Source organism: Protopterus annectens, chromosome 4.part0, assembly GCF_019279795.1.
Source record: "Protopterus annectens isolate FY-2018-M chromosome 4.part0, PAN1.0, whole genome shotgun sequence".
Taxonomy (NCBI): Eukaryota; Metazoa; Chordata; order Ceratodontiformes; family Protopteridae; genus Protopterus; species Protopterus annectens.
The window spans coordinates 938,989,094-939,011,124 of NC_056733.1; the positions used below are offsets into that span (position 1 = coordinate 938,989,094).

A 22,031-nucleotide genomic window follows, 5' to 3' on the forward strand; every position below is an offset into this window, starting at 1 on the left:
TTTTAAAATTTTTTTTCTTGAGGTATACCAGTAATGACTGGGAGATGAGAGAGGGTGGAGTGCCATTTTACTGACTCATGCTTGTTGGATAGAGTCTTGAGGTATACCAGTAATGACTGGGAGATAAGGAGAGAGGGTGGAGTGCCATTTTACTGACTCATGCTTGTTGGATAGAGTCTTGAGGTATACCAGTAATGACTAGGAAATAAGGAGAGAGGGTGGAGTGCCATTTTCCTGACTCATGCTTGTTGGATAGAGTCTTGAGGTATACCAGTAATGACCGGGAGATGAGAGAGGGTGGAGTGCCATTTTACTGCCTCATGCTTGTTGGATAGAGTCTTGAGGTATACCAGTAATGACTGGGAGATGAGAGAGGGTGGAGTGCCATTTTACTGACTCATGCTTGTTGGATAGAGTCTTGAGGTATACCAGTAATGACCGGGAGATAAGGAGAGAGGGTGGAGTGCCATTTTACTGCCTCATGCTTGTTGGATAGAGTCTTGAGGTATACCAGTAATGACTGGGAGATAAGGAGAGAGGGTGGAGTGCCATTTTACTGCCTCATGCTTGTTGGATAGAGTCTTGAGGTATACCAGTAATGACTGGGAGATAAGGAGAGAGGGTGGAGTGCCATTTTACTGCCTCATGCTTGTTGGATAGAGTCTTGAGGTATACCAGTAATGACTGGGAGATGAGAGAGGGTGGAGTGCCATTTTACTGACTCATGCTTGTTGGATAGAGTCTTGAGGTATACCAGTAATGACCGGGAGATAAGGAGAGAGGGTGGAGTGCCATTTTACTGACTCATGCTTGTTGGATAGAGTCTTGAGGTATACCAGTAATGACTGGGAGATGAGAGAGGCTGGAGTGCCATTTTCCTGACTCATGCTTGTTGGATAGAGTCTTGAGGTATACCAGTAATGACTGGGAGATGAGAGGGTGGAGTGCCATTTTACTGCCTCATGCTTGTTGGATAGAGTCTTGAGGTATACCAGTAATGACTGGGAGATGAGAGGGTGGAGTGCCATTTTACTGCCTCATGCTTGTTGGATAGAGTCTTGAGGTATACCAGTAATGACTGGGAGATAAGGAGAGAGGGTGGAGTGCCATTTTACTGACTCATGCTTGTTGGATAGAGTCTTGAGGTATACCAGTAATGACTGGGAGATAAGGAGAGAGGGTGGAGTGCCATTTTACTGACTCATGCTTGTTGGATAGAGTCTTGAGGTATACCAGTAATGACTGGGAGATAAGGAGAGAGGGTGGAGTGCCATTTTACTGACTCATGCTTGTTGGATAGAGTCTTGAGGTATACCAGTAATGACTGGGAGATAAGGAGAGAGGGTGGAGTGCCATTTTACTGCCTCATGCTTGTTGGATAGAGTCTTGAGGTATACCAGTAATGACTGGGAGATAAGGAGAGAGGGTGGAGTGCCATTTTACTGACTCATGCTTGTTGGATAGAGTCTTGAGGTATACCAGTAATGACTGGGAGATAAGGAGAGAGGGTGGAGTGCCATTTTACTGACTCATGCTTGTTGGATAGAGTCTTGAGGTATACCAGTAATGACCGGGAGATAAGGAGAGAGGGTGGAGTGCCATTTTACTGACTCATGCTTGTTGGATAGAGTCTTGAGGTATACCAGTAATGACCGGGAGATAAGGAGAGAGGGTGGAGTGCCATTTTACTGCCTCATGCTTGTTGGATAGAGTCTTGAGGTATACCAGTAATGACTGGGAGATAAGGAGAGAGGGTGGAGTGCCATTTTACTGCCTCATGCTTGTTGGATAGAGTCTTGAGGTATACCAGTAATGACCGGGAGATAAGGAGAGAGGGTGGAGTGCCATTTTACTTACTCATGCTTGTTGGATAGAGTCTTGAGGTATACCAGTAATGACCGGGAGATGAGGAGAGAGGGTGGAGTGCCATTTTACTGACTCATGCTTGTTGGATAGAGTCTTGAGGTATACCAGTAATGACTTGGAGATGAGAGAGGGTGGAGTGCCATTTTCCTGACTCATGCTTGTTGGATAGAGTCTTGAGGTATACCAGTAATGACCGGGAGATGAGAGAGGGTGGAGTGCCATTTTACTGCCTCATGCTTGTTGGATAGAGTCTTGAGGTATACCAGTAATGACTGGGAGATGAGAGAGGGTGGAGTGCCATTTTACTGACTCATGCTTGTTGGATAGAGTCTTGAGGTATACCAGTAATGACTGGGAGATAAGGAGAGAGGGTGGAGTGCCATTTTACTGCCTCATGCTTGTTGGATAGAGTCTTGAGGTATACCAGTAATGACTGGGAGATGAGAGAGGGTGGAGTGCCATTTTACTGACTCATGCTTGTTGGATAGAGTCTTGAGGTATACCAGTAATGACTGGGAGATAAGGAGAGAGGGTGGAGTGCCATTTTACTGCCTCATGCTTGTTGGATAGAGTCTTGAGGTATACCAGTAATGACTGGGAGATAAGGAGAGAGGGTGGAGTGCCATTTTACTGACTCATGCTTGTTGGATAGAGTCTTGAGGTATACCAGTAATGACTGGGAGATAAGGAGAGAGGGTGGAGTGCCATTTTACTGCCTCATGCTTGTTGGATAGAGTCTTGAGGTATACCAGTAATGACTGGGAGATGAGAGAGGGTGGAGTGCCATTTTACTGACTCATGCTTGTTGGATAGAGTCTTGAGGTATACCAGTAATGACTGGGAGATAAGGAGAGAGGGTGGAGTGCCATTTTACTGCCTCATGCTTGTTGGATAGAGTCTTGAGGTATACCAGTAATGACTGGGAGATGAGAGAGGGTGGAGTGCCATTTTACTGACTCATGCTTGTTGGATAGAGTCTTGAGGTATACCAGTAATGACTGGGAGATAAGGAGAGAGGGTGGAGTGCCATTTTACTGCCTCATGCTTGTTGGATAGAGTCTTGAGGTATACCAGTAATGACTGGGAGATGAGAGAGGGTGGAGTGCCATTTTACTGACTCATGCTTGTTGGATAGAGTCTTGAGGTATACCAGTAATGACTGGGAGATAAGGAGAGAGGGTGGAGTGCCATTTTACTGACTCATGCTTGTTGGATAGAGTCTTGAGGTATACCAGTAATGACTGGGAGATAAGGAGAGAGGGTGGAGTGCCATTTTACTGCCTCATGCTTGTTGGATAGAGTCTTGAGGTATACCAGTAATGACCGGGAGATAAGGAGAGAGGGTGGAGTGCCATTTTACTGCCTCATGCTTGTTGGATAGAGTCTTGAGGTATACCAGTAATGACTGGGAGATAAGGAGAGAGGGTGGAGTGCCATTTTACTGACTCATGCTTGTTGGATAGAGTCTTGAGGTATACCAGTAATGACTGGGAGATAAGGAGAGAGGGTGGAGTGCCATTTTACTGCCTCATGCTTATTGGATAGAGTCTTGGGGTATACCAGTAATGACTGGGAGATGAGAGAGGGTGGAGTGCCATTTTACTGACTCATGCTTGTTGGATAGAGTCTTGAGGTATACCAGTAATGACTGGGAGATAAGGAGAGAGGGTGGAGTGCCATTTTACTGCCTCATGCTTGTTGGATAGAGTCTTGAGGTATACCAGTAATGACTGGGAGATAAGGAGAGAGGGTGGAGTGCCATTTTACTGACTCATGCTTGTTGGATAGAGTCTTGAGGTATACCAGTAATGACTGGGAGATAAGGAGAGAGGGTGGAGTGCCATTTTACTGCCTCATGCTTGTTGGATAGAGTCTTGAGGTATACCAGTAATGACTGGGAGATGAGAGAGGGTGGAGTGCCATTTTACTGACTCATGCTTGTTGGATAGAGTCTTGAGGTATACCAGTAATGACCGGGAGATAAGGAGAGAGGGTGGAGTGCCATTTTACTGACTCATGCTTGTTGGATAGAGTCTTGAGGTATACCAGTAATGACTGGGAGATGAGAGAGGGTGGAGTGCCATTTTACTGACTCATGCTTGTTGGATAGAGTCTTGAGGTATACCAGTAATGACCGGGAGATAAGGAGAGAGGGTGGAGTGCCATTTTACTGCCTCATGCTTGTTGGATAGAGTCTTGAGGTATACCAGTAATGACTGGGAGATAAGGAGAGAGAGGGTGGAGTGCCATTTTACTGACTCATGCTTGTTGGATAGAGTCTTGAGGTATACCAGTAATGACTGGGAGATAAGGAGAGAGGGTGGAGTGCCATTTTACTGCCTCATGCTTGTTGGATAGAGTCTTGAGGTATACCAGTAATGACCGGGAGATAAGGAGAGAGGGTGGAGTGCCATTTTACTGACTCATGCTTGTTGGATAGAGTCTTGAGGTATACCAGTAATGACTGGGAGATGAGAGAGGGTGGAGTGCCATTTTACTGCCTCATGCTTGTTGGATAGAGTCTTGAGGTATACCAGTAATGACTAGGAAATAAGGAGAGAGGGTGGAGTGCCATTTTACTGACTCATGCTTGTTGGATAGAGTCTTGAGGTATACCAGTAATGACCGGGAGATAAGGAGAGAGGGTGGAGTGCCATTTTACTTACTCATGCTTGCTGGATAGAGTCTTGAGGTATACCAGTAATGACCGGGAGATAAGGAGAGAGGGTGGAGTGCCATTTTACTGCCTCATGCTTGTTGGATAGAGTCTTGAGGTAGACCAGTAATGACTAGGAGATAAGGAGAGAGGGTGGAGTGCCATTTTACTGCCTCATGCTTGTTGGATAGATTCTTGAGGTATACCAGTAATGACTAGGAGATGAGAGAGGGTGGAGTGCCATTTTACTGCCTCATGCTTGTTGGATAGATTCTTGAGGTATACCAGTAATGACTAGGAAATAAGGAGAGAGGGTGGAGTGCCATTTTACTTACTCATGCTTGTTGGATAGAGTCTTGAGGTATACCAGTAATGACCGGGAGATAAGGAGAGAGGGTGGAGTGCCATTTTACTTACTCATGCTTGTTGGATAGAGTCTTGAGGTATACCAGTAATGACCGGGAGATAAGGAGAGAGGGTGGAGTGCCATTTTACTGACTCATGCTTGTTGGATAGAGTCTTGAGGTATACCAGTAATGACCGGGAGATAAGGAGAGAGAGTGGAGTGCCATTTTACTGCCTCATACTTGTTGGATTTAGTCTTGAGGTATACCAGTAATGACTGGAAGATGAGAGAGGGTGGAGTGCCATTTTACTGTCTCATGCTTGTTGGATAGAGTCTTGAGGTATACCAATAATGACTGGGAGATAAGAAGAGAGGGTGGAGTGCCATTGTACTGCCTCATGCTTGTTGGATAGAGTCTTGAGGTATACCAGTAATGACCGGGAGATGAGGAGAGAGGGTGGAGTGCCATTTTTCTGACTCATGCTTGTTGAATAGAGTTTTGAGGTATACCAGTAATGACTGGGAGATGAGAGAGGGTGGAGTGCCATTTTACTGACTCATGCTTGTTGGATAGAGTCTTGAGGTATACCAGGAATGACCGGGAGATAAGGAGAGAGGGTGGAGTGCCATTTTACTGACTCATGCTTTTTGGATAGAGTCTTGAGGTATACCAGTAATAACTGGGAGATGAGAGAGGGTGGAGTGCCATTTTACTGACTCATGCTTGTTGGATAGAGTCTTGAGGTATACCAGTAATGACCGTGAGATAAGGAGAGATGGTGGAGTGCCATTTTACTGCCTCATGCTTGTAGGATAGAGTTTTGAGATATACCAGTAATGACTGGGAGATGAGAGAGGGTGGAGTGCCATTTTACAGCCTCATGCTTGTTGGATAGAGTCTTGAGGTATACCACTAATGACCGGGAGATAAGGAGAGAGGGTGGAGTGCCATTGTACTGCCTCATGCTTGTTGGATAGAGTCTTGAGGTATACCAGTAATGACCGGGAGATAAGGAGAGAGGGTGGAGTGCCATTTTTCTGACTCATGCTTGTTGGATAGAGTCTTGAGGTATACCAGTAATGACTGGGAGATAAGGAGAGACGGTGGAGTGCCATTTTACTGCCTCATGCTTGTTGGATAGAGTTTTGAGGTATACCAGTAATGACTGGGAGATGAGAGAGGGTGGAGTGCCATTTTACTGACTCATGCTTGTTGGATAGAGTCTTGAGGTATACCAGTAATGACCGGGAGATAAGGAGAGAGGGTGGAGTGCCATTTTACTGACTCATGCTTTTTGGATAGAGTCTTGAGGTATACCAGTAATAACTGGGAGATGAGAGAGGGTGGAGTGCCATTTTACTGACTCATGCTTGTTGGATAGAGTCTTGAGGTATACCAGTAATGACCGGGAGATAAGGAGAGAGAGTGGAGTGCCATTTTACTGCCTCATGCTTGTTGGATAGAGTTTTGAGGTATACCAGTAATGACTGGGAGATGAGAGAGGGTGGAGTGCCATTTTACTGACTCATGCTTGTTGGATAGAGTCTTGAGGTATACCAGTAATGACTGGGAGATAAGGAGAGAGGGTGGAGTGCCATTTTACTGCCTCATGCTTTTTGGATAGAGTCTTGAGGTATACCAGTAATAACTGGGAGATGAGAGAGGGTGGAGTGCCATTTTACTGACTCATGCTTGTTGCATAGAGTCTTGAGGTATACCAGTAATGACCGGGAGATAAGGAGAGAGTGTGGAGTACCATTTTACTGCCTCATGCTTGTTGGATAGAGTTTTGAGGTATACCAGTAATGACTGGGAGATGAGAGAGGGTGGAGTGCCATTTTACTGCCTCATGCTTGTTGGATAGAGTCTTGAGGTATACCAGTAATGACTAGGAAATAAGGAGAGAGGGTGGAGTGCCATTTTACTGACTCATGCTTGTTCGATAGAGTCTTGAGGTATACCAGTAATGACCGGGAGATTAGGAGAGAGGGTGGAGTGCCATTTTACTGCCTCATGCTTGTTGGATAGAGTCTTGAGGTATACCAGTAATGACCGGGAGATAAGGAGAGAGGGTGGAGTGCCATTTTACTGCCTCATGCTTGTTGGATAGATTCTTGAGGTATACCAGTAATGACTAGGAGATAAGGAGAGAGGGTTGAGTGCCATTTTACTTACTCATGCTTGTTGGATCGAGTCTTGAGGTATACTAGTAATGACCGGGAGATAAGTAGAGAGAGTGGAGTGCCATTTTACTGCCTCATACTTGTTGGATTTAGTCTTGAGGTATACCAGTAATGACTGGAAGATGAGAGAGGGTGGAGTGCCATTTTACTGTCTCATGCTTGTTGGATAGAGTCTTGAGGTATACCAATAATGACTGGGAGATAAGAAGAGAGGGTGGAGTGCCATTGTACTGCCTCATGCTTGTTGGATAGAGTCTTGAGGTATACCAGTAATGACCGGGAGATAAGGAGAGAGGGTGGAGTGCCATTTTTCTGACTCATGCTTGTTGGATAGAGTCTTGAGGTATACCAGTAATGACTGGGAGATAAGGAGAGAGGGTGGAGTGCCATTTTACTGCCTCATGCTTGTTGGATAGAGTTTTGAGGTATACCAGTAATGACTGGGAGATGAGAGAGGGTGGAGTGCCATTTTACTGACTCATGCTTGTTGGATAGAGTCTTGAGGTATACCAGTAATGACCGGGAGATAAGGAGAGAGGGTGGAGTGCCATTTTACTGACTCATGCTTTTTGGATAGAGTCTTGAGGTATACCAGTAATAACTGGGAGATGAGAGAGGGTGGTGTGCCATTTTACTGACTCATGCTTGTTGGATAGAGCCTTGAGGTATACCAGTAATGACCGGGAGATAAGGAGAGAGAGTGGAGTGCCATTTTACTGCCTCATGCTTGTTGGATAGAGTTTTGAGGTTTAACAGTAATGACTGGGAGATGAGAGAGGGTGGAGTGCCATTTTACTGACTCATGCTTGTTGGATAGAGTCTTGAGGTATACCAGTAATGACTGGGAGATAAGGAGAGAGGGTGGAGTGTCATTTTACTGCCTCATGCTTTTTGGATAGAGTCTTGAGGTATACCAGTAATAACTGGGAGATGAGAGAGGGTGGAGTGCCATTTTACTGACTCATGCTTGTTGGATAGAGTCTTGAGGTATACCAGTAATGTCCGGGAGATAAGGAGAGAGGGTGGAGTGCCATTTTACAGCCTCATGCTTGTTGGATAGAGTCTTGAGGTATACCAGTAATGACCGGGAGATAAGGAGAGAGGGTGGAGTGCCATTTTACTGCCTCATGCTTGTTGGGTAGAGTTTTGAGGTATACCAGTAATGACTGGGAGATGAGAGAGGGTGGTGTGCCATTTTACAGCCTCATGCTTGTTGGATAGAGTCTTGAGGTATACCAGTAATGTCCGGGAGATAAGGAGAGAGGGTGGAGTGCCATTTTACAGCCTCATGCTTGTTGGATAGAGTCTTGAGGTATACCAGTAATGACCGGGAGATAAGGAGAGAGGGTGGAGTGCCATTTTACTGACTCATGCTTATTGGATAGAGTATTGGGGTATACCAGTAATGACTGGGAGATGAGAGAGGGTGGAGTGCCGTTTTACTGCCTCATGCTTGTTGGATAGAGTCTTGAAGTATACCAGTAATGACTAGGAAATAAGGAGAGAGGGTGGAGTGCCATTTTACTGACTCATGCTTGTTGGATAGAGTCTTGAGGTATACCAGTAATGACCGGGAGATAAGGAGAGAGGGTGGAGTGTCATTTTACTTACTCATGCTTGCTGGATAGAGTCTTGAGGTATACCAGTAATGACCGGGAGATAAGGAGAGAGGGTGGAGTGCCATTTTACAGCCTCATGCTTGTTGGATAGAGTCTTGAGGTATACCAGTAATGACTGGGAGATATGGAGAGAGGGTGGAGTGCCATTTTACTGCCTCATGCTTGTTGGATAGAGTTTTGAGGTATACCAGTAATGACTGGGAGATGAGAGAGGGTGGAGTGCCATTTTACTGCCTCATGCTTGTTGGATAGAGTCTTGAGGTATACCAGTAATGACTGGGAGATAAGGAGAGAGGGTGGAGTGTCATTTTACTGCCTCATTCTTGTTGGATAGAGTCTTGAGGTATACCAGTAATGACTGGGAGATGAGAGAGGATGGAGTGCCATTTTACTGCCTCATGCTTGTTGGATAGAGTCTTGAGGTATACCAGTAATGACTGGGAGATGAGAGAGGGTGGAGTGCCATTTTACTGACTCATGCTTGTTGGATAGAGTCTTGAGGTATACCAGTAATGACTGGGAGATAAGGAGAGAGGGTGGAGTGCCATTTTACTGACTCATGCTTGTTGGATAGAGTCTTGAGGTATACCAGTAATGACTAGGAAATAAGGAGAGAGGGTGGAGTGCCATTTTACTGCCTCATGTTTGTTGGATAGAGTCTTGAGGTATACCAGTAATGACTGGGAGATCAGGAGAGAGGGTGGAGTGCCATTTTACTGACTCATGCTTGTTGGATAGAGTCTTGATGTATACCAGTAATGACAGGGAGATAAGGAGAGAGGGTGTAGTGCCATTTTACTGACTCATGCTTGTTGGATAGAATCTTGAGGTATACCAGTAATGACTGGGAGATGAGAGAGGATGGAGTGCCATTTTACTGCCTCATGCTTGTTGGATAGAGTCTTGAGGTATACCAGTAATGACTGGGAGATGAGAGAGGGTGGAGTGCCATTTTACTGACTCATGCTTGTTGGATAGAGTCTTGAGGTATACCAGCAATGACTGGGAGATAAGGAGAGAGGGTGGAGTGCCATTTTACTGCCTCATGCTTGTTGGATAGAGTCTTGAGGTATACCAGTAATGACTGGGAGATGGGAGAGGGTGGAGTGCCATTTTACTGACTCATGCTTGTTGGACAAGTTAGCTTTTGAACCATAGAAGGGTGGACCTAATGAGGGCATTTGAAGTAGAAGCTTGCTGTGGTAAAGTGCGTCAAAGTCTTTAGACAAGTCTAGAAATAAGCAGGGGACTCGTTTGCCGTTATCTTTAGGTACAGTATATTGACGGTATCTATAAAAGCTAGAAGTGCAGTTTTAGTACTGTGGGAGGAATGAAAGCCATCTCATGTTCCCAGAGATAGGGAATGTTGGTTTCCTGGACTGACCAATATATAGGAACTGAGATAGGATAGGCTATGCTGTTGGCTGCTATTTTAAGGTGTTTACTTGGAAGGTCATCTGCTGAAGAAAATAACTCATTGAAATGGTTTAAAAGTAGTTTTATATAGGATGTGGATGCAGGTTTGAAGGTGAAAGTGAATGTGGTGATGTGTCTCTGTTGCGCAGGGCTGTGACTGGATGTTGAGGAATCCTTGGTTAGGGATGCTATACTATCTGTAAAATAAAGGTTGAATTCTGTTGCACTTTCGAATGGTGAGTTATTGGGAGAGGAGTAATGGTTGAATTTTTGTCTGGGATTTAAGATTTATTTAATGGCTGACCAGAATTTTTTAGGGTTGTATTTATTGTTTGGTAAGTTATTATACTATAGTTTTTTTGTGTATTTGTTTTCAGTATGATTGCAGAGCATTCTGAAGTTTTTGAGATATTGTGGTGTTTTATATTTGCCATTCGTTTCATGCTTGTTCGCTATCCAACATTAGCATTCTATTCTTTTGGATAGCCAAATTGCATTATTTGTTTTTAGTCTCTCCCTTCTTGGAAGTGCAAGCCTGGTTAGGATATTTAGGAATGTTGTATTGAATTAATCTAAGGAGAGGATTTTTAGTATGTTCCAGTTAATAGATAATAGGGTAGTAATGAAAATTTCTTGTTTATACTTAGAAAGTTTCCGTGTTGTTTTATAACATGCTGTTTAACTGGATGTGTGAGATGTCTGGTTGTATAAGACTGGGAGATGATCACTGAGAGTTGGACATTTTACCTGTGTTGGTGTATTTACTAGGGTCTGATACTAGGATCCAGCCTAATAGGGAGTTTGATGTCTTGCTATAAAGTGTGGGAATATTAGTTAGTTGTGTGGAACCCAATAAGTTCATGCTAGATGTAAGTGTAGGGGTAGTAGTATTGTCCACGCTAGATGTAAGGGTAGGGTTTGTAGTTATGTCCATGCTAGATGTAAGGGTAGGGTTTGTAGTTATGTCCATGCTAGATGTAAGGGTAGGGTTAATAGTTATGTCCATGCTAGATGTAAGGGTAGGGTTAGTAGTTATGTCTATACTAGATGTAAGGGTAGGGTTAGTAGTTATGTCCATGCTAGATGTAAGGGTAAGGTTAGTAGTTATGTCCATGCTAGATGTAAGAGTAGGGTTAGTAGTTATGTCCATGCTAGATGTAAGGGTAGGGTTATTGGTTATGTTCATGCTAGATGTAAGGGTAGGGTTAGTAGTTATGCCCATGCTAGATGTAAGAGTAGGGTTAGTAGTTATGTCCATGCTAGATGTAAGGGTAGGGTTAGTAGTTATGTCCATGCTAGATGTAAGGGTAGGGTTAGTAGTTATGGCCATGCTAGATGTAAGAGTAGGGTTAGTAGTTATGTCTATGCTAGATATAAGGGTAGGGTTAGTAGTTATGTCCATGCTAGATGTAAGGGTAGGGTTAGTAGTTATGTCCATGCTAGATGTAAGGGTAGGGTTTGTAGTTATGTCCATGGTAGATGTAAGAGTAGGGTTAGTAGTTATGTCTATACTAGATGTAAGGGTAGGGTTAGTAGTTATGTCCATGCTAGATGTAAGGGTAGGGTTTGTAGTTATGTCCATGGTAGATGTAAGGGTAGGGTTAGTAGTTATGTCTATGCTAGATATAAGGGTAGGGTTAGTAGTTATGTCCATGCTAGATGTAAGGGTAGGGTTAGTAGTTATGTCCATGCTAGATGTAAGGGTAGGGTTAGTAGTTATGTCTATGCTAGATATAAGGGTAGGGTTAGTAGTTATGTCCATGCTAGATGTAAGGGTAGGGTTTGTAGTTATGTCCATGCTAGATGTAAGGGTAGGGTTAGTAGTTATGTCCATGCTAGATGTAAGGGTAGGGTTTGTAGTTATGTCCATGCTAGATGTAAGGGTAGGGTTAGTAGTTATGTCCATGCTAGATGTAAGAGTAGGGTTAGTAGTTATGTCCATGCTAGATGGAAGGGTAGGGTTAGTAGTTATGTCCATGCTAGGTGGAAGGGTAGGGTTAGTAGTTATGTCCATGCTAGATGTAAGGGTAGGGTTAGTAGTTATGTCCATGCTAGATGTAAGGGTAGGGTTAGTAGTTATGTCCATGTGAGATGTAAGGGTAGGGTTTGTAGTTATGTCCATGGTAGATGTAAGGGTAGGGTTAGTAGTTATGTCTATGCTAGATATAAGGGTAGGGTTAGTAGTTATGTCCATGCTAGATGTAAGGGTAGGGTTAGTAGTTATGTCCATGCTAGATGTAAGGGTAGGGTTAGTAGTTATGTCCATGCTAGATATAAGGGTAGGGTTAGTAGTTACGTCCATGCTAGATGTAAGGGTAGGGTTAGTAGTTATGTCCATGCTAGATGTAAGGGTAGGGTTAGTAGTTATGTCCATGCTAGATGTAAGGGTAGGGTTAGTAGTTATGTCCATGCTAGATGTAAGGGTAGGGTTAGTAGTTATGTCCATGCTAGATGTAAGGGTAGGGTTAGTAGTTATGTCCATGCTAGATGTAAGAGTAGGGTTAGTAGTTATGTCCATGCTAGATGTAAGAGTAGGGTTAGTAGTTATGTCCATGCTAGATGTAAGAGTAGGGTTAGTAGTTATGTCCATGCTAGATGTAAGAGTAGGGTTAGTAGTTATGTCCATGCTAGATGTAAGGGTAGGGTTAGTAGTTATGTCCATGCTAGATGTAAGGGTAGGGTTAGTAGTGATGTTCATGCGAGATGTAAGGGTAGGGTTTGTAGTTATGTCCATGCTAGATGTAAGGGTAGGGTTAGTAGTTATGTCCATGCTAGATGTAAGGGTAGGGTTAGTAGTTATGTCCATGCTAGATGTAAGGGTAGGGTTAGTAGTGATGTTCATGCGAGATGTAAGGGTAGGGTTAGTAGTGATGTTCATGCTAGATGGAAGGGTAGGGTTAGTAGTTATGTCCATGCTAGATGGAAGGGTAGGGTTAGTAGTTATTTCCAAGCAGTTGATATTGTCATCACCTAGTTGGGTTTTTTTCCTGTGGAAATGGTATGAATATATTCCAGTGTAACTATATTGTTACTAGGAAGGATGTAGAGGACAGTAATGCATTTTGTTTTATTTTCAGGGAAATAAGCTCTCTTGAATTGAATTTTGGTATTGGTTTGTTGTAGGGAGAAATGTGGTAGTTGTTGGGAAATATTAAAGAGATACCACCACCTTTTCCATCTTTATGTGGTCTTTACGGGTGATATTATATTCGGGGTGTAATTTTTGGTATCACTTATGCTGGGTTTAAGCCAGTTTTCCATTACACCAGGAATATCTGGCTTGTGTTGGGTAATCCAGGCATGTAGTTCAGTAGTTTTATTTCTTAGGCTTTTAATATTTATGGTGGTAAAAGTTTACTGGGGTTGTGGGATGATCATTGTGAGGTTAGAGTAATCTGTAGTAGATAATTGTCTTGACGCTGGTTGTGAAAGATGGGGCCAGGGTTAGGGCTAATGTCTGCTGCTGGGAAGATTTTAGTATATTGAAGTATGAAGTATATTGAAGTATTGTTGAGTTTTGGTTTCTGGAGACTATTTCTCCAATTAATTTTATTTTGATTTGAGTTGAAATGGAGTTAATCAGTCTATATTTGGGGTAAAGGCAGGGGGCATCATTAAATAGGTTTGGTATGATGTGTTGCCAGTTTAATGAGGAATTGTGGATAGGTGGGTGTGATAGAGTTGGAGAGATGCTGAGAGTTAGAGAGATGCTGAGAGTTATTGCAGAGTCCTTTAGCATGGTTAAGTAAAGGGGGTCTGTCTTTTATTGATGGTGGGTGTGACAGAGTTGGAGAGATGCTGAGAGTTATTGCAGAGTCCTTTAGCATGGTTAAGTAAAGGGGTCTGTCTTTTATTGATGGTGGGTGTGACAGAGTTGGAGAGATGCTGAGAGTTATTGCAGAGTCCTTTAGCATGGTTAAGTAAAGGGGTCTGTCTTTTATTGATGGTGGGGGAAGTAGGAAGCAAGAACTTACAGGGCCGTAGGATGTGTAGTGGATGGTGGATTCTGAAAACTTGTCGAAGGTAGGTTGGAAGGAAGTGTTTTCTATAATGGAAGAGGGTTAGGTTGCCCTGGTAAACTCTCTCTCTGTTTTTGAAATAGAAGGGTTAAAAGGGTAGAGTATGAGGAAGTAGTTAATATAGGAAGTACTGAGAGTTTATTTGTGGAAAGTAGAAGCTGAAATGTAGAATAAATAGTTGGGTACAGTTAGAGAGGAGTCTGAATATGACTGGATCTAGTGTGAAGCAGTATGGGAGGGAGAAAGCTTGTTGGGAATGGTGGTAAATGTTAGATGGAAGTTGGGAAATAGGAAAATAAAACAGAAGTGTTTGTATGATAGTAGTAGGATTGCTTTGGGAGGTTTATGAAATGGCTGTCACGTGTATGTGGGAAGTGTTATGGTTTAGTAAGAGGGGGTGGGTGGGAAGTGGGAGTAAAGTAGGGAAGCATAGCATGCTTCCCATCCTCAGGTCACTTAATACAGAGATCATTCAGTTTATATCCAGTACAAAGCAATTAACAAGAAGGTTGTAAAGCAGAACATGTTTTCTTTAATTTACTGAATGCGAAATCACAAAGCTAGAGAAACTAGCTGGTATGTTATACAGAGTAATCTGTCAACAGAAGGGACAGTGATCAACTTAGTAAGTGGTCCTTAGAGTGCAAGCACTTCTCCTTTGGAAGAATATTATCACAGCAACCTTCCAGCACAGGGCAGGCACATATTTGACTAATTAAAGTTAATACACAGCAATGTTCTCTACGTTAAACTTGCTTGAATTGCATAATGACAGTGTTCTGAGTGAAAACTTTTGAGAATTGGGCCTTGTGGCAGTGCTCCTGCAGTATCTGGGTTGGATGTAGTGACCACAGGTAGTAAATAGAAAGAAAACAGAAAAATTCTGCTAAACTGTAATATCATATTGAGGCAACGAAGTTCATACGTATTCCTGGAGATGAAGGTAGGCCATGGTAAGTCAGAGCAAGAGACTATGTAAGAGTAGAAAGATGGTAAGAGAGTTTGTGAATGTAAGGTCAAAATAATTTTGGAAGGAGGTATACTGATAGGGAATCACAGCAATAAACTGCATAGAAGAAGTCAGTATAACAGCACTACACTGATGTGCACAATATAAAACCATCACTTAGTAAACATTCATTTGGTTAAAGTACATCTGCTTCACAGTTCTGTTTCAGAGATGTGGTAGTCTCTGGGATATACAGCTGTCTCTCTAGCAGGTCCTGTTTATATCACAGGCAAGGTTTAAATCTTTTTCAATGTGTAATTCTTGTGCTCTTTGTTTTGAGGATATGCAGGAGGTCCATCAGCTTGAGGTCTGACAACGCACTTATGCCAGGCATAGATCACCCCTCAACAGCCTGTAGGGGACAGTGTACAGGGATAGGGCCTTGAGGCAATCTATGCAGGACATTTTACTTACAGCCTGTATTCCTTTAGTGAGGAAATTTTTTGTGGATGTTCCATTTGTTGGATATATCTGGTTAGGTACATATGAAAGTGGGGCACTGTACTCAATGATAGGTCAAATGAATGCCGAAGAACACGCAGCAATGACTTCCTTGGGCCTGTTTATAAGTTACACAACGCAGAATAATTTCCTCACTACTGTAGACATGTGATGGTCAAAGGCTAGATTACTGTCTCTGTGTGTCTGTAAATCTCTGACTACTGGGTTAACTCTAAGGGTATGCTGTTAAAATTATAGTTACCAGGAGTGGATGACTTCCCAAAGGATACTATTATGCATTTCCTAGCATTTAGTTTTAGTCCATAGCCATGACACCAGTTGTTTGTCTGTGTTAGCCCTTCCTGGAAAACATTTGTGTTTGTGTGGTATTCAATGACGGCTCCTAATTTGCAATCATCTACAAATTTAGTCAGCCAGAGACCATTGACATTGGCCTTGACTTCTGAGAAATAAATGCCAGAAAGGAGCAATCCAAGGACCAATCTCTGCGGGAGTCCACTTGTGACTGACTTCTTTCTAGAGGTGGACTCCTTAGTTCTAATTTCCCGTGTCCTTTCTCTGAACCAGTTGGCTATCCAATGGGTGACTTACAGGTTTGTACGTAATCTCTTGAGTTTGTCAACAATGCCTTAGTGGGGTATTGGGTCCAATGCCTTGATCAGGTTAAGGTAGGCTGTGTGAACCATTTTGCCCTCATCATTCTCAAAGTCCACCAGGTTGAGTTGGCATGACCTGCCCTTGATGAAACCAAACTGGGTTGAGTGTAGTGTCTGGAGAGTTACTATATCTGCACAGACATCAGCATTCTCTAGGGTGAAGAGAGCTTCTAGGGAGTGGAGTTCATTCCCTGTGTGGCACCTGCCATCATGAACAGATGTGGGAGGTCACCATTTGTAGTCCTGCTAGCTCTGGTTGGTGTAGTAAAATCCTCTTTTCATTGCAGAAATGAGCTACAAGTACTTGTGGAGCCTCACTTCCACAGTTCATATTCCTTCCTGCTGAACCCACAGTTTTATTGATGTCCCTCATTCATAGCCACATTCCTTGGTCTCCATCTTGAATATTACCTGCACTGGATGTAACGTTTTTCCAGTAGGGGTTCAAGCAGCATTGCAGCTCATTTCATTTCTTCATTTATTTAACACAGACACTCCAGCCGCTATTAGAAGTTGTCACAGGTGCATGGATGAATGCATAGTTTTGCACCGTTGGTTACATTCCGGACGCATGTGACTTCAGTGGTTTGCAACTCATTCTCTTCATTTTTGTTTGCAAGAGACTTGAATACACAGAATTTGTCTTGCATTGTTTTTTCTCTGAGTTGGTGCAGTGTTAGAGGCATTATATTTAGAGATAGGAGGTTTGGGGGGCAAGGCCTGCATGATGCTGTAAAGGGACTTGCTTCCCACTTGCAGTGCTGATCATGAGTATGTGCATTTGTGAGTGATCAGTAGTGAGTCATTAGAAATAAAGCACATGGTGCTTGTTTTGGTAAAGCATATCCACACTTACTTTGTTATATTAAATACAAGAAGTATTTTAATATCTAACATCTTGAAAATGATAAAACTGTCTGTAAGCAAAACTGAATGTGGATCCTTAAAAACAGGGTTAACCTAAGACTGATGGGGTTGCTGGCAAAGGTTAAGGTGTTGCAAAATAAAGGGAATCTCTCAGAGCAAAAATAAGAGCAAGTGCAGAATGCTGAAGGAAAACTAAGGGAGAACCTGGATGAGACATGCGTGTGCAGTGTTTTTCCCCAGGCCTCCACTGAAATAGGCTCTGTCCCAGTTAGACTTTCCTGGTAAACAAATATTAAATAAACAAATAAACATGCATGGGTTTAGAAAGACTGCTGTTAAGCAGCTGCTTTTTGACAAAAAAAAAACTTTTAGCACAAGAGTTTAGGCAGCAGAAAGTAGAAGTTGCCAAACTTAGGATATATCAGAAAAACTAAATGAAAACTCCAGCAAAGCTAGAACTTCCACTGAGTGACCTCCTTAACCTCCTGAATCAGAGGCACATGGGATATATGCAAATGACCCTTATGAACATCAGTTGTTTCAGCTATATGGCGATTCTGAGTGCCCAAGACTTATTTATTTTTAAGTGGTTTCAATGGACAACTTCAGGACAATAAAGCTAAACCCCACTAGCTGTGGATATGCATATTTCGGCCTTGTTATGACTTCCATCAGCACAACACAAGCAGAGTGTTAGACTAAGCATAAGAAACACAGGGCTGTTATACCCAGCTGATGTCCATCACCACTAGGGTGACTGCAAAATATTCCAACTAATAAACTGAAACAAAGAGTGAGAGGGTCATACAGAAAAAACAATCAGAAAAACTAAATGAAAACTCCGGCAAAACTAGAGCTTCCACTGAGTGACCTCCCAAGGCTCCTCACTCAGAGCCACATGGGATATATGCAAATGACCCTTTTGAGCATCAGGTGTTTCAGCTATATGGTGATTGAGTGCCCATGAGTTATTTATTTTTTAAATCATTTCAGTGGACAACTTCAGGCCAATAAAGCCAAATCTTATAAAGTTATTAGGAATATTTAATAAATTTTGTCAAAATGTGTACAAAGCAGAAGAATGTGGAAACTAAGAAAGAGCATAAATGGAACAATTTATGGAAAAGTTAATTATAACAAAGCTAGAGGAAGATGAGGCTCAACAAATAATAGTTAAGGTAGGAAGAAATGAGATTAAAAAAGTGATATATAATCAGTCTTTAGGAATGTCTCCAGGAACAAATGGTATTCCCATGGAAGTTATGAGGGAAGAAAGTGATAAAGATCTGGAAGATTTTTACTTTAATGGTATTTTAAACGGAGGTGAAGCACTGGCATCTTGGAAGAAAATAGTGGCGACTGTCTGGTGCAAAGAAGGTAAAGGCCCAGTACATTTAGTTTTATGTAGACCCATTTCAATTTTAAACCATAATTATGAGGTTTTTATGTCTGTACTAACTTTAATTGCAAATGTGTTGCCAAAATGGATAGCTGTGAATGAGCGTGGTTTTGTGGATAGCAAGAGCAGTAGTTGTGGACAATAATCAATACAGAGTTGAAGGAATTTATCTGGGAGTGGAGGAGGGAAAGAGTTTGAGCAGGGGTAAGCTGATCCTTCTCATAGTCATAGAACAAGGTGGTTTAGGATCACCTGATTTGTAGGGAAATTTAAGAGCTACATAGTTATGACTCGCATATGTAACACAACCAGAGGGTTAGAATTCAAAGTGGAAAGGGATGATGAAGCTGGGCAGTTCAAGAAAAGGAAGAAGTGGGATGTTGGATGCTGATCATTAAGAAGAATAACAGCCATGTAGAATATTATATTCATAAAGTTGGAGAAAGTATTCTAAGAACCAAGCCAGCAGGGGAATTGAGAAAGGTGATTTTGCAAATAAGGATTACTACAAGTATGGGTACAGAAACTAGGGTAGAGGGAGGTGGAGTTTACTGGAGAAAACTGGTAAAGTTAGCAATGTACTGGGAGCCTGTAACTAGAGATGGAAAAGGTAACAGTGTGTGATGAGGCCAAAAAGAACTGTAGAGTGCAGGCTAGAGATGGACTTCCATACCAGGGACTGGTATCACAGTATAGACACAGAGGAAGGGAGAGGGGAGTCCTAAGTGAAAGGCCTGCTGTAGTGGAGCTTTTGGTCAAATCTAGAACAGAAGCTGCTGATAAAAAGGGATAATAAGTAGCGCATATACAATAACTGTAATAATCCGTCAGTGGGTGTTAGAAGTACTTGGGAAAGGAGACCAGAAAAGATAAAAGGGTTAATAAGTAGCGCATATACAATTTGTATCATAACTGTAATAATCAGTAAGCGGTATTACAAGTACTTGGGAAAGGAGACTGGAAAAGATAAAAGGGTTAATAAGTAGCGCATATACAATAACTGTAATAATCAGTCAGTGGGTGTTAGAAGTACTTGGGAAAGGAGACCAGAAAAAAAAAAAGGGTTAATAAGTAGCGCATATACAATTTGTATCATAACTGTAATAATCAGTCAGTGGGTGTTAGAAGTACTTGGGAAAGGAGACCAGAAAAGATAAAAGGGTTAATAAGTAGCGCATATACAATTTATATCATAACTGTAATAATCAGTCAGTGGGTGTTAGAAGTACTTGGGAAAGGAGACCGGAAAAGATAAAAGGGACAATAAGTAGCGCATATACAATTTGTATCATAACTGTAATAATCAGTCAGTGGGTGTTAGAAGTACTTGGGAAAGGAGACCGGAAAAGATAAAAGGGACAATAAGTAGCGCATATACAATTTGTATCATAACTGTAATAATCAGTCAGTGGGTGTTAGAGGTACTTGGGAAAGGAGACCAGAAAAGATAAAAGGGATAATAAGTAGCGCATATACAATAACTGTAATAATCAGTCAGTGGGTGTTAGAAGTACTTGGGAAAGGAGACCGGAAAAGATAAAAGGGATAATAAGTAGCGCATATACAATGTGTATCATAACTGTAATAATCAGTCAGTGGGTGTTAGAAGTACTTGGGAAAGGAGACCAGAAAAGATAAAAGGGTTAATAAGTAGCGCATATACAATTTATATCATAACTGTAATAATCGGTCAGTGGGTGTTAGAAGTACTTGGGAAAGGAGACCGGAAAAGATAAAAGGGACAATAAGTAGCGCATATACAATTTGTATCATAACTGTAATAATCAGTCAGTGGGTGTTAGAAGTACTTGGGAAAGGAGACCGGAAAAGATAAAAGGGACAATAAGTAGCGCATATACAATTTGTATCATAACTGTAATAATCAGTCAGTGGGTGTTAGAAGTACTTGGGAAAGGAGACCGGAAAAGATAAAAGGGATAATAAGTAGCGCATATACAATTTGTATCATAACTGTAATAATCGGTCAGTGGGTTTTAGAAGTACTTGGGAAAGGAGACCGGAAAAGATAAAAGGGATAATAAGTAGCGCGTGTACAATTTGTATCATAACTGTAATAATCCGTCAGTGGGTGTTAGAAGTACTTGGGAAAGGAGACCGGAAAAGATAAAAGGGACAATAAGTAGCGCATATACAATTTGTATCATAACTGTAATAATCAGTCAGTGGGTGTTAGAAGTACTTGGGAAAGGAGACCGGAAAAGATAAAAGGGATAATAAGTAGCGCATATACAATAACCGTAATAATCCGTCAGTGGGTGTTAGAAGTACTTGGGAAAGGAGACCAGAAAAGATAAAAGGGACAATAAGTAGCGCATATACAATTTGTATCATAACTGTAATAATCAGTCAGTGGGTGTTAGAAGTACTTGGGAAAGGAGACCAGAAAATCAACTTAGGCACAAAAGGATGACATACTTATGACACCCACAAATAAAACAAAGTCTTTTTGTCTGGAAGTGTTTGCATAGGTGTTTTACATCCCAAGCACACTTCAAAGAATTTTCTTCTGTAGGTAGCATAAGTTGTGAGTGTAGTAGGGAACAGGCAGTTAATTGTGAACATGGTTTTTGGAATTGAAATGAGTTGGCAGACTTTAAAAATTCCCTGCAAAGTACTCTGTCAGAAATATTGGTGGGAGCAAATGTCTTGACTAAGGAAATGATTCTTTTGAGCTGTGGCACAGAATCTGAATTGCCTAGACATAGCTAAGGCCTTCCTAAGTTTAGTGCTATTGGCTGCCAAGAAGCAATTACTAGAAAGTGGAAATCAAAACCTAAACCAGTTGTATTTGAAGTATTGAATATTGTAAAAGAGGTAAAATTATCGTAAGGATTTTTATAAAACGGTAAGAGCAAATTACATAGAAATAAATGCAAATTGTGGGAACAATGCATGCAGAATTACAGTCAGGAAGAGGAGTGAGGTTTAAGGGAAAAAGATATGTGATATCTATGTATATAACTGGAACTATGGTTTAATTTCTAGTATATTAATGCATGTTTGGCTGTGCAATAATTTAGTAATGAATACTGTGAAACAGAGGAAAGAATTGGAAGTGGGATCTTGAGAATATGGAAGGAGCAAATTACATGGAAATAAATAAAAATTTGTGCGAACTGTACATGCAGAATAATGTTCTGGAGGAGGAGAGGTTTAAGGAGGGGCAGGAATTCAGCAACTTATGTAATTCTAGAGTAAATGACAGTTGTTATAAGGAAATAAAACGTGTAATGTATGATGTATGTAAATGAAGAAAATGTTACTATGGTTTGTTTTCTTTTCTGTTAATATATGCGTACCTTTGTCTTAAGAGGTAATTAAGTTGTGGTGGTGCAGCGGTTAGCGTTGTCACCTCACAGCAAGAGGTTCTCCCGTTCAATTCTCGGCTGGAGCTCCTTCTGTGTGAAGTCTGCATGTCCTCCCCGTGGTCGAGTGACGTGAAAGACATGCAGGTAGGTTCGAGCGTGAATGGACTTGCCTTCTTTGAAGGTTGGGCATCGGGCTGGCAACT

The 22,031-nt window shown here is 42.0% G+C and overlaps 1 protein-coding gene across 2 annotated transcripts in view; it reads left to right on the top strand.

Annotated features, from left to right (window-relative positions):
* Positions 1 to 22,031, top strand: part of HIP1R (huntingtin interacting protein 1 related) — a 2,955,354-nt gene that overhangs the window by 1,694,765 nt on the left and 1,238,558 nt on the right. The gene's annotated exons all lie outside the window — the stretch shown is intronic.